Here is a 12,789-nt window from a genome sequence, read left to right as displayed (position 1 = left end):
ACAAAACTAAATTTACACAATATCTTTCTACGAAGCCATTCCTACAAAGGACAATAGATGGAAAACTTCAACAAAAGGAGGGAAACTACACTCTAGAAAAAAGCAGAAAGTAATCTCCTTGCAACAAAAGCAAAAGAAGAGAGACACAAAACATAATTCCACCCCAAACAACAAAAATAACAGGAAGCAACAACCACTATTCCTTAATATCTCTTAACATCAATGGACTCAATTCCCCAATAAAAAGACATAGACTAACAGATTGGATACCAAGAGGACCCAGAATTTTGCTGCATGCAGGAAACACACCTCAGTGACAAAGACAGACAGTACCTCAGAGCAAAAGGCTGGAAAACAACTTTCCAAGAAAATGGTTTAAAGAAACAAGCTGGAGTAGCCATTCTAATACCGAATAAAATCGACTTTCAACCAAAAGTCATCAAGAAAAGATAAAGAAGGACACTTCATATTCATCAAAGGAAAAATCGACCAAGAAGAACTCTCAATCATAAATATCTATGCTCCAAATGCAAGGGCACCTTACATTCATAAAAGAAACTTAACTAAAGCTCAAAATCACACATTACGCCTCACATAATGACAGTAGGATATTTCAGCACCCTACTCTCATCAATGGACAGATCATGGAAACAGAAATTAAAACTAGAGAAACTAACATAAGTTATGAACCAAATGGACTTAACAGATATTTATAGAACATTCCATCCTAAAACAAAAGGATATACCTTCTTCTCAGCCCCTCATGGTACCTTATCCAAAATCAACCACATAATCAGCCACAAAACAGGCCTCAAAGATACAAGAAGATTGAAATAACTCAATGCATCATAACAGATCACAACAGACTAAGGCTGGTCTTCAATAACAACAAAAACGACAGTAAGCTCATATATACCTGGAAGTCGAGCAATGCTCTACTCAATAACAACTCGGTCAAGGAAGAAATAAAGAAAGAAATTAAAGACTTTTTTAGAATTTAATGAAAATGAAGGCACAACATACCAAAACTTATGGTACACATAAGTTTAATGGGACACAATTAAAGCAGTGCTAAGAAGAAAACTCATAGCTCTTAGTGCCTCAAAAAAGAAAGAGGAGAGAGCATACATTAGTAGCTTGACAGCACACATAAAAGCTCTAAAACAAAAAGGAGCAAATACACTGAAGAGGAGTAGAAGGCAGGAAATATTCAAACTCAGGGCTAAAATCAGCCAAGTAGACACAAAAAGGACTATACAAAGGAATCAAGAAAGCCGGGAGCTGGTTCTTTGAGAAAATCAACAAGAAAGATAAACCCTTAGCCAGATTAACCAGAAGGCACAGAGAGTGTATCCAAATTAACAAATCAGAACTGAAAAGGGAGACATAACAACAGAATCTGACAAAATTCTCAAAATCATCAGATCCTACTACAAAAGCCTATATTCAACAAAACTGGATAATCTGGAGGAAATGGACAATTTTCTAGACAAATACCACGTACCAAATTTAAATCAGGAACAGATAAACCATCTAAGCTTCCCCATAACTCCTAAACTGCTCCTAAATAACAGAAGCAGTTATTAAAAGTCTCCCAACCAAAAAGAGCCCAGGACTAGACAGGTTTAGTGCAGAATTCTACCAGACCATCATGGAAGACCTCATATCAATACTGTCCAAACTATTCCACAAAATATAAACAGATGGAGCACTACTGAATTCCTTCTATGAAGCCACAATTATGCTTATACCTAAAGACCCAACAAAGAAAGAGAACTTCAGACCAATTTCCCTTATGAATGTGGACACCAAAATACTTAATAAAATTCTCAAAAACCAAATCCAAGAACACTTCAAAATGACTTTCCATCATGATCAAGTAGGCTTCATCCCGGGGATACAGGCATGATTTAATATGCAGAAATCCATTAATGTAATCCACTATATAAACAAACTCATAGAAAAAAATCACATGACCATTTCATTAGATGCTGAGAAAGCATTTGACAAAATTCAACACCCCTTCATGATAAAAGTCCTGGAAAGATCAGGAATTCGAAGCCCTAAACATTGTAAAAGTAATATACAGAAAACAAGTAGCTAACATTAAACTAAATGGAGAGAAACTTGCAATCTCACTAAAATCAGGGACTAGAAAAGGTTGCCCACTCTCTCCTTACTTATTCAATATAGTTCTCAAACTCCTAGCCAGAGCAATGAGACAACAAAAGGAGATCAAAGGGATACAGATTGGAAAGGAAGAAGTCAAAATATCACTATTTGCAGATGATATAAGTGACCCCATGTTTTCCACTAGAGAACTACTAAACCTGATAACTTCAGCAAAGTTGGGGTATAAAATTAACTCAAACAAATCAGTAGCCTTCCTTTACTCAAAGTATAAACAGGTTGAGAAAGAAATTAGGGAAATGACATCCTTCACAATAGTCTCAATTAAAATAAAATATCTTGGTGTGACAAGAACTTCAAGTCTCTGAAGAAAGAAATTGAGGAAGATCTCAGAAGATGAAAAGACCTCCCTTGCTCATGGATTGGGGGATTAATATAGTAAAAATGGCCATTTTGTCAAAAGCAATCTACAGATTCAATGCAATCCCCATCCAAATTCCAACTCAATTCTTCATAGAGTTAGAAAGAGAAATTTGCAAATACATTTGGAATAACAAAAAATCCAGGAAAGTGAAAACTCTCCTCAACAATAAACGAACTTCTGGGGGAATCACCATTCCTGACCTCAGGCAGTATCTATCACAGAGCAATCATGTTAAAAAACTGTATGGTTTTGGTACATAGACAGGTAGGTAGATCAATAGAATTGAAGACTCAGAAATGAACCCACACACCTATGGTCACTTGATCTTTGACAAAGAAGCTAAAACCATCCTATGGAAAAAGGATAGCATTTTCAAAACATGGTGCTGGTGCAACTTGAGGTTAGCATGTAGAGGATGCTAATCAAACCATCTTTATTACCCTGTACAAAGCTTAAGTCCAAGAAGTCCAAGTGGATCAAGGACCTCCACATCAAACCAGATACACTCAAACTAATAGAAGAAAAAGAGGGAAAGAGTCTTGATCACATGGGCACTGAGAAAATTTCCTGAACAAAACACCAATGGCTTATGCTGTAAGATCAAGAATCAACAAATGGGACCTCATAAAACTGTAAAGCTTCTGTAAGGCAAAGGACACTGTCATTAGGTCAAATCGGCAACCAACAGATTGGGAAAGGATTATTACCAATCCTACGTATGATAGAGGGCTATTATCCAAAATTTACAAAGAACTCAAGAAGTTAGACTCCAAAGAGCCAAATAATCCTATTAAAAATGGAGTACAGAGCTAAACAAGGAATTCACAGCTAAGGAATATTGAATGGCTGAAAAGTGCCAAAGAAATGTTGAACATCCTTAGTCATCAGGGAAATGCAAATCAAAACAACCCTGAGATTCCACCTCACATCAGTCAGAATGACTAAGATCAAAATCTCAGGTGACAACAGATGCTGAAGAGGATGTGGAGAAAGAGGAACACTCCTCCATTGTTGGTGGGATTGCAAACTGGTACAACCATTCTGGAAATCAGTCTGGAGGTTCCTCAGAAAATTGGACATTGCACTACTTGAGGACCTAGCTATACCTCTCCTGGGCATATACCCAAAAGATGCCCCAACATATAACAAAGACACATGCTCCACTATGTTCATAGCAGCCTTATTTATAATAGCCAGAAGCTGGAAAGAACCCAGATGCCCTTCAACAGTGGTATGGATACAGAAAATGTGGTACATCTACAAAATGGAGTACTACTCAGCTATCAAAAACAATGATTTTATGAAATTCATAGGCAAATGGATTGAAGTAGAAATTATCATCCTGAATGAGGTAACGCAATGACAGAAAAACACACATGGTATGCACTCACTGATAAGTGGATATTAACTCAAAAGCTCGAATTACCCAAGATACAATCCACAGACCACATAAAGCTCATGAAGAAGGACGACCAAAATGTGGATGCTTCACTCTTAAAAGGTGGAACAAAAATATTTATGGGAGGGAATATGGAGGCAAAGTTCGGAGCAGAGACTGAAGGAACAGCCATTCAGAGCCTGTCCCACATGTGGCTTACACAGCCACCAAAACTAGATAACATTGATGAAGCTAAGAAAGTGCATGCTGACAGGAGCTGTATATAGATGTTTCCTGAGAGACATAGCCAGAGCATGTCAAATACAGAGGCGAATGCTAGCAGCAAACCATTGAACTGAGAACGGGACCCCTGTTGGAGGAAGTAGAGAATGATTTAAAGAGCTGAAGGGGCTTGTATCCCCATAAGAACAACAATGTCAACCAACCAGAGCTCCCAGGGACTAAAGCACTACCCGAAGACTACACATGGACTGACCCACTGCTCCAGCTGTATATGTAGCAGAGGATGGCCTTGTTGGGAACCCAAGGAAGGAGAAGCCCTTGGTCCTGCCAAGGCTAGATCCCTAGTGTAGGGGAATGTGGGCGGGAGGCGGGGTGGGGGTAGAAGGGGTTGGGGATTGGGGAGGGGAACACCCTTATAGAAGAAGGGGAGGGGGATGGGATAGGGAGCTTATATCTGGGAAACCTGGAAAGTGAATAACATTTGAAGTGTAAATAAAAAATATCCAATAAAACAAAAGTAAAAAAATAAAAAAGATTAAATTAAATTAAAGAAAAAAGAAAAGAAAAGAAATCATCCATATAGTGATAAACTATAGATTGAGGCAACTGTTTAAAAATTATTCTTAAGGATGTTAAACAAAGTAGTGACACAAATATTCCTTGTAGCAAGACTTTTAACCTGTATGTTTTTTCTTTAATATTGATTTTATTTTATGAGTACACTGTCACTGTCTTCAGACACACCAGGAGAGGGCATCGGATCCCATTACAGATGGTTGTGTGCTACCGTGTGATTACCTGGAATTGAATTCAGGATTTCTGGATGCACAGTCAGTGCTCTTAGCCATCCTTCCAGAGCACACGTCTGCCACACATGGCCTTAATCTTCCAAAGTAAACTTCTGCTCCTCTTCACTTAACTTATTGTAGACTCCGTTTCACTTAAGACATTGTCACAGGAGCTGTGTAGATACCTTTTGAAGTGGACAAGTCGGATTCCAAAAATTTTGTGCAATTATTGTTACATCTGCACTAGATATTTAATATCAATTCCATCTAAATGTGATTTTAATTTTGGTCTCTAATTATTTATAGCACTTTGCCAAAATGTGTGCTTCTTGTACATTTAAAGTCTCTTGTTCTATTTATCAGAGTAGCTAAGTGTAGAATAGCACTGTCTGTCTGTCAGGCACTAATTTTTTCCAGTTGCTCTCTACAACAGGCTCCCCTTGGCTCACTTGGAAAAAATGATTCATGACGATTTTGGTAGGGTCTGAGCAAATCCCCTTAGGCAGTATTTCCTGATTGAAAGGGATTGCCTTGTATATCTCTGCATAATCTGAGCCCTATTCTGCACTTTCCACATCTTTTTTATATCCCAGGAAGCTTTCTCCCTGGATTAAAATCAGGGAAACTATTATCCTAAGGAATTATTTGTCTACACCCCATTAAGAAATAACCTGGTCTTCCCTAGCCACAGAATCAGACATTCTAGGCTCTCACGCTTTTCGCAACCGCCCGTCCTATCATAGCTGCATTGAACACATTAGATCCAATATCTACAGTAGTATTAATGCATTCATACATAGGTGTAATTCTGCTCTTTAAAGGTCTAATAGCCTCTTTGCATTCAGCATTATTGTCCTTAAAGCTAAAGGTTCAATTAATCCTGCTCTTGTACCTGGATCTGATACTGCTCTATTCACAGTTGAAGTTAATCACTGGAAAAAAAAACCACTCAAAGTTTCATCTGAGCCCTGGGTTATCTTGGTAAATGATTCAGATTGTCTTCACTGTGGTTCAACCTTGTCCCAAGCATTTAAAGCTACTGTAAGGCATTGCTCTAAGGTGACATATTAAAACAAAATTTGTATTTGTTCCTCATTATATTTACCTTTACCTAGCAACTGATACTTGTGAATATTAACCCTTCTAGTCCTAGCTGTGCCATAGCCAAAGCCTCCTCTCTCCACCAGATGAGCCACTGTAGTTAAAGGCCAGCTTCTAAGATGGCTGTTTTTAAATCTTTCCAATCTTTTGGAATTACATTATTTGGCATGGCTTAATTATTTGGTACCTGTTTCACATAAGGTGAGTGCATGCTATAGGCTACAATCATCTCTTTAAATCTCCTTAGAGTTTGCATTCTTATGGACTACCATCCAAATTCATCATAATCTTTGGGCTACTCTTCTTGAGGTAATTGTTTTATGTAGCTGGAAAAATTAATATACCTTTTGTAATAGTCATATGTAAGGTTCATATTAAAATTTGTTCAGTTTTTCTCTAGGCTGATTAGCTTCAAATGAGTGAGACTAACACTAATTTGAGGGATAAGGACAAGGAGATTATCTTTTTCCTTCTTTATTGTGATGCTTCATAGAGAATATGGAAAATAACTGTGATCAATTTAATTAGCTCTTTGATGATAATTAAAATGAAACTATACAGGGTACAAATACCCTCTGACATAGTGTTTTCCATTTTTAACACAGAAAATATTTTCAGTTTTTAATCTTCCCATTCTTTCTTTTTTTTTGGAGAATTTACCTCATTTTCAAGTATAAAACTTGAAACTTCTTGTTATGACTGTTTATACTTAGTTTTTTTCCCTTTGTAACATCAATGAACATTTACAAAACCTTTTTTCTTATTTCTCTTTTACTGCATCAAATCATAATATTTATTTCAGTACCTAATCTTTTCTAAACCGTCCTCTGTGTACTGTCAACTCTGAGCATACATTACTGACTCTGAGGTTTGGAATTTCAGCTCATCTGACTCCGGTTGCCTTCATATCATGCTCCTGTGTCTAGATTCTCTACTCTGAGTCTTGTATCTAGAGTTCATATTCTTAGTCGCGATCTCATGCCCTACATTGTTGTGCTTGGTATTGGAGGACTTTTGTGGGATGCTCTTTGAGGTTTAATAAAGACAGGGAGACATCTACATTAGGTAAGGCTGTTGGCCTTTTGCTGGGGCCATCTTTGAGCTAGCCTCTAATTTACCCCAGCCTTTCCACTATTTCATCTCTCCACATTTCTCACTGTACACTTCTCAGCTTTGTTCTGTCTCCCTTTAGTCTTCATACTGTATCTGCCAGGGTTCCTGCCTGTCCAATATTTCTCCATGTTCTACTGCCCCTGTTTAAGACAGCAGTCCTTTATTACACAAAAAGTCACACTCCTTATTCAACCAGTTGGCTCTGGATGCTACACAATCTTCTTCACTGCAGCTTGCCTTTCATTTTTGAACAATTGAGAAAGTGATAAACATTTATATATCCTACTAGGCTGGCATCAAAGCAATTAACAATTGAAAACACAGCAATACACTCTTTCTTTTCTTCCTTCCTTCCTTTCTTTCTTTCTTCTGTCTTTTTGGTTTGGCATTTTTCTTTTGTTTTCATTTTTATTCTCTATTAGTTAACAAATGATTGTATTTATTTGCATCCCAAATGCTACCCCCACTTCCTGGTTACCCTTTGCAGAGTTTTTCTCCCATCTCCCATCCCCTTCACCTCTGCAAGGGTGGTTCACACCCTTGGGATTCCCCCACCATGAGGCATCAAGACTTTACATCATGAGGCCCATCTTCTCCTACTGAGGCCAGACAAGGCAGCCCTCTGTTTCATATGTGCCTGGGACTTAGGAGCAGCCCTTGTGTACTCTTTGGTTGAGATTTATTTTCTGGGAGCCTCTAGGGGTCCAGGTCAGTTGACACTGCTGATCTTCCTGTGGGGTTGACATCCCTTCAGTTCCTTCAATCCTTTCCTCAACTCTTTAATTAGGGTCCCAGACCTCTGTCCCCGTGATTGCTTCTTTGTGTCTGCAACTGTCTTAGTCAGCCTCTGGGCAAAGCCTCTCAGAGGGCAACCATGCTAGGCTCCTGTCTGCAAGTACAACATAGAATCAGTAATAGTATTACAGACTGTCCATGGGATAGATCTCAACTTGGACCAGTCATTGGTTGGCCATTCATCCCTTCAGTGTTTGTTCCAATTTTTTCCATTATATTTCTTTGAGACTGAAGCAATTTTGGGTCTAAAATATGGTAAGTGTGTTGGTGTCCCCATGCCTGCACTATGGGTTCTGTCTGGCTAGTAGAGGTGGTCTTTTCAGGTTTCATATATCAACTGTTTGGCCCTTCGGCCAAAGGTACCTGCAGTTAGTCCTGGGAGCCTGCCTGCCTCATCCCAGTCCTCTGAGATTTCCCCACCCCAACACCCAACCCTAAATCCTAACCCTCAACCCCCAAGCCATGCAGGTACATATTTCTATCCATTCTTCTGGCCCTCTGTGCATTGCTTCTGTCTCTCCTCATCCGACCCTTACTTTCTCTTCCCCTCTTCTCTACCACAAAGATCATTCCCTCCTTGTGCCTCCCATGACCAATTTGTTCTACCTTATAAAAGTGGGACTTATGCATCCTCGCTTTGGACTTTCTTTTTCTTTTCTTTCTTTGGTTCTGTGGGAGGTATCAAGGGTATTCTTCATGGGGCTAATAGCCACTTAACCATAAGTTTATACCATCTGTGTATTTTTGGGTCTCGTTTCCCTCATTCAGCATGATATTTTCTAGTTCTACCCATTTACCTGCAAAATTCATGGAATCCTTGTTTTTAAATAGCTGAATAGTATTCTACTGTATTAATGAACCAATTTTTCTGTATCCATTCTTTGTTTGAGGGTTGCCTCCAATTTCTAGTTATTATGAATAAAGCTGCTATGAACACAGTGGAGTAAAAGTGACATAATTTTTCATAGTCAATGAGTACTATATCTGTGGGTCATTCTAACAATTTATGAAATAGAAATTGATTTTTACGTTCAGAATACAGTATGAAATAATTAAATCCAGCAAGTTAATTCTTCCATCCCTTCATATATTCAACATTTGTTATGAGAGGATGTATAAGAACTCAAGAGGGAGGGTTTCTGTATTGCAGAGTCAAGTGCACAGACTCTGGATGGAGAAGAGCTTGGTGTATCCAGTAGAATTGAATGAGGACAGCATCTAGAATGCACCAACAGGGAAACTACATTGAGATAAGGTTATGTAAAATCTGAGAACTAAGTCTTAATTGTTCGAGGTTGGATTTTGTGTTCTCTCTCTCTCTCTCTCTCTCTCTCTCTGTGTGTGTGTGTGTGTGTGTGTCTGTGTTTGTCTCTATATCTCTAACCCTTTTCTCTTCTTAAATCAGTGAAAATAACATCATCCAGTTTCTGTTTACAAAAGGTCACCCTGACTACCATGAGAAGAAAATAGGACATGTGATTATTTTTAAGAAGAAAGGACAATTGTGTTGGATGGATCATATTCAGAAATAAGAAGATAAAGTATGACCCTTAGGCTTTGGCATTTAACAGCTTGCTGGATGACTGCCAGTGCACTTAACCAGATAGGAGGATACTCCAGTGGGGAGTGAGTATGAGTCAGGATTCTCAAGAGGACAAGAACCATTGATATGCAAATATCCATAGTAAAGACCTGGTTGAGTCACTTATTAAAACTGCAACATCAGCTGAATCACATCTGAGAGGCTGAGGGCTTAGAAACAAGTGGATGCCTGCTTCTTGAGGTTGACAAATGACAGAAAATTTATGTTGACATTGAAGGTTGTCAGCCAGATATGGTGGCCCAGGCCTTTAATCTCAGTACTTTAGAGGCGGAGGCATGTTGGAGCTCTGTGAGATCAAGGCTAGCCTCATCTACATACTGAGTTCCACACCAGCCATAGCTATTCAGGGAAACACTGTCACAAAAAAGAAAACAAATGAAGAAGGTTGTGTCAAAGAAGCATATTTCAAAATGAATCATTAAAATTAATATCATGTAGGAGCATGCAAGAGGGTAACACTCATTCTCTTCTTTCTAGGTTTCACACTCCTATGACAACACACAGCACAGAAAAAAAAGTGGGATAGGTTTATGTAATCAAAGTTTTAAATGACACAGGACACTTTGGAAATGGAGTCCTAAGTTCCCAGGAATAGCTGTTCATCCTTTCTGTTTTTATTTGGCCAGAAATGGACAGCTAACTATAAATGTGACTGGACAAGGAGGTTCATGGCCTACTGGTGAAAGACTGGGTATGAGAAACAGCAAGACTGGTCTGTTCAGATCCTTGGTCTATTTGTGAAGAAGTCCATCTCTATGGTACTTGGCAGAACCTCTCCTAGAGTGAAGAATTTATGACTTACTACTAGGCATGACAGGTCAAGCAACCTGCTCAGGGTAAAGACCTATATGAAAGGGCAGGGAAGTTTTGAACAAGGTTGTTTGTTTGTTTTGTTTTACAGATGTTTTCAAGAGAAATGTTCTGTGATCTCTCTTGGGAACAAATATATTTTTCTTGGTGGTAGTAGAGATTGAACCTAGGGTCTTGAGCAAACTTGGCAAAGATTCTACCACTGAGCTACATCTTCAAACTTAATGTGACATTTACTGAGTCTCATCATTTGGAAAAGAAATTTATGAGAACAAACCATTTAAAATTGGCAGGCGTTAGCACTGAGTACAAAGGCACATGCTGATAATTCCAGAAATTAAGAGGCAGATTCAAGATGATCTTGAGATCAAAATCAAGAAGGGGTACACAGGGAGTTCAGGTAATGCCTGTGCATCATAGTAGCACAGGTCTGTCTCCAATGCATGCATTTTTATGAACTCTGGTTGACAATCCTGATTATTAATTCTGACAACTTGATATGATACAGTTAGAAAGTTTTTGCATATAAATTTCTATGTCACTGAAACACATTCAATATTGGATCTTTTAAGTTTGGAAGACACATTTCATATGTAGTTGACATCATACCATGGTCATAGGCTGAACAAAAATGAGAAAATGAGCTGAAAGCCAGCACTTGTCCTTCTCTGACTCCTGACACATGAGATCAGTTGCCCCTCACCTACCACCATGCCTTCTTCACCTTGACAAATGTATTCTGGAATCATGAGCCAAAGTTCCAATGGTTACTGAAGTCCTGATCTCTCAGTGCTTACAGGTCAATGTTCATGAGATGACAGCTGATAGGGAGAAGTTCAGGGTTTACCCAAGGAGCACTGCTTGGGGACATGCCAGCAGAGGGGGGCTGTCATCTGCAAAGATCCATATTGGCCAACTCACAGGGTACAAAGAGGTTGTATAGGGGAAAGCACAGAGCAGAAACGGAAGCGTGCAATGTGTCTGCATCATTCAGGGCCCATGGGTTTGCTTCCTTCTCCAAAGTATCAGAACATACCAACAGTCAGTGGACCCTCAAGCCAAGGTCACTTCCCTACTTTTTAGAAGGTATTTCTTTTCTGTAAGTCAAACCTCACAGGAATCTATAAAACTGACCCAGTGAGGCTTTGTCAGTTGACACATAGTATTAAAAGAAGAATCTTAAGATTGTCATATTATTCAAAGCTTACCAGACAATCTGAGTTCTGTTCTTGTAAAGAAAGGTATTTTAGCAGGTTTCTTTCTTTTTCTTTACAACAGTCTCAGTATCCTGGAAAGAAAGAGTTTGTTTGTTTTAAGATATGTGTATTCCACTTTTATCTTAATTTTTATAATTGTTTATACAGAGGAACACAATAAAATAACTGATATCAATGGGTCTGTCACTCAGAACTGACATTGATCCAGGCCTATCTCTCTAGTAGAATCTCCCCAGTGGGTAGGGATGGTTGAGCAGTAAGCTTCTGTCGCTTTGCTCTGCCCTAGACCCTGGTATCCCTAGCACTACCCTCTTGACATCCTGCAATTATTGTATAAAGTAGCCTTTTCTTTTACATGATTGAGCTATTACCTGATAAGTTACCTGCTGGCTGGAAACCCATCACTTGGGAAGCAGAGTCAGAAGAACCAGGCATTCTAGGCTATGCCTGTAATCTCAGTGCTCTACAGGTGGGGGCAGGAGACTCAGAAGCTCAAGGTTGGTTCATAGTGAGTTCCAGGATAGCCTGGGCTACATGAAGTACCTTCTAAAAATGTAATTAACAGGTCTGGTGATGCATGCCTTTATTCTGAGCACTTGTGAGGCAGAGTCAGGGGGATCTCTGTGAGTTTGCAGTCAGCCTGGAAAGAGTGTGGATTCTAGAATAGCCAGGTGGTATTTCAGAGAGAAATCGAATCTCAAAAACAAAACAAAACAAACAAAAATACAAACAAAAAAAAACCCAAAAAAAACCCAACAAAAAAAACCATAAAATGAGATGAACAGCAGCAGAAGAAATGAAGGTGTTTGTCATTTTATTCTTTGTATTTGGGGATAAACATTTTTGAAACTACAAGTAAAAATCCACTGTAGACAGTTTATTATCTTTATAAAGTTGGGTGGATCTTAAGCAACCAGCCTTGTCATTATTGAGTATTCTCTTTCAAGAACACTTCAAGGTTTAACATATTTAGGAAATCTGGTTATACATGTCTTTCCTCAGATGACACAACAGGATGACACCATGGCACACACTTGCTCATGTCCCCCACCATATTTCCCCCCAACTCCACTCAGCATTTCCTCTCAGGGATGCAATCAGTCTTGCCTGAGGCCACACTCATTTCCCTAGTTCCTCTGATATTGTGGAGATGATACATTAGAGGAGGAGTTTACAGATACATTTAA

Source organism: Rattus norvegicus, chromosome 11 (assembly GCF_036323735.1).
Source record: "Rattus norvegicus strain BN/NHsdMcwi chromosome 11, GRCr8, whole genome shotgun sequence".
NCBI classification, from domain to species: Eukaryota; Metazoa; Chordata; class Mammalia; order Rodentia; family Muridae; genus Rattus; species Rattus norvegicus.
The sequence above is the reverse complement of the archived record's forward strand: the minus strand, read 5'-3'. Positions refer to the sequence as shown.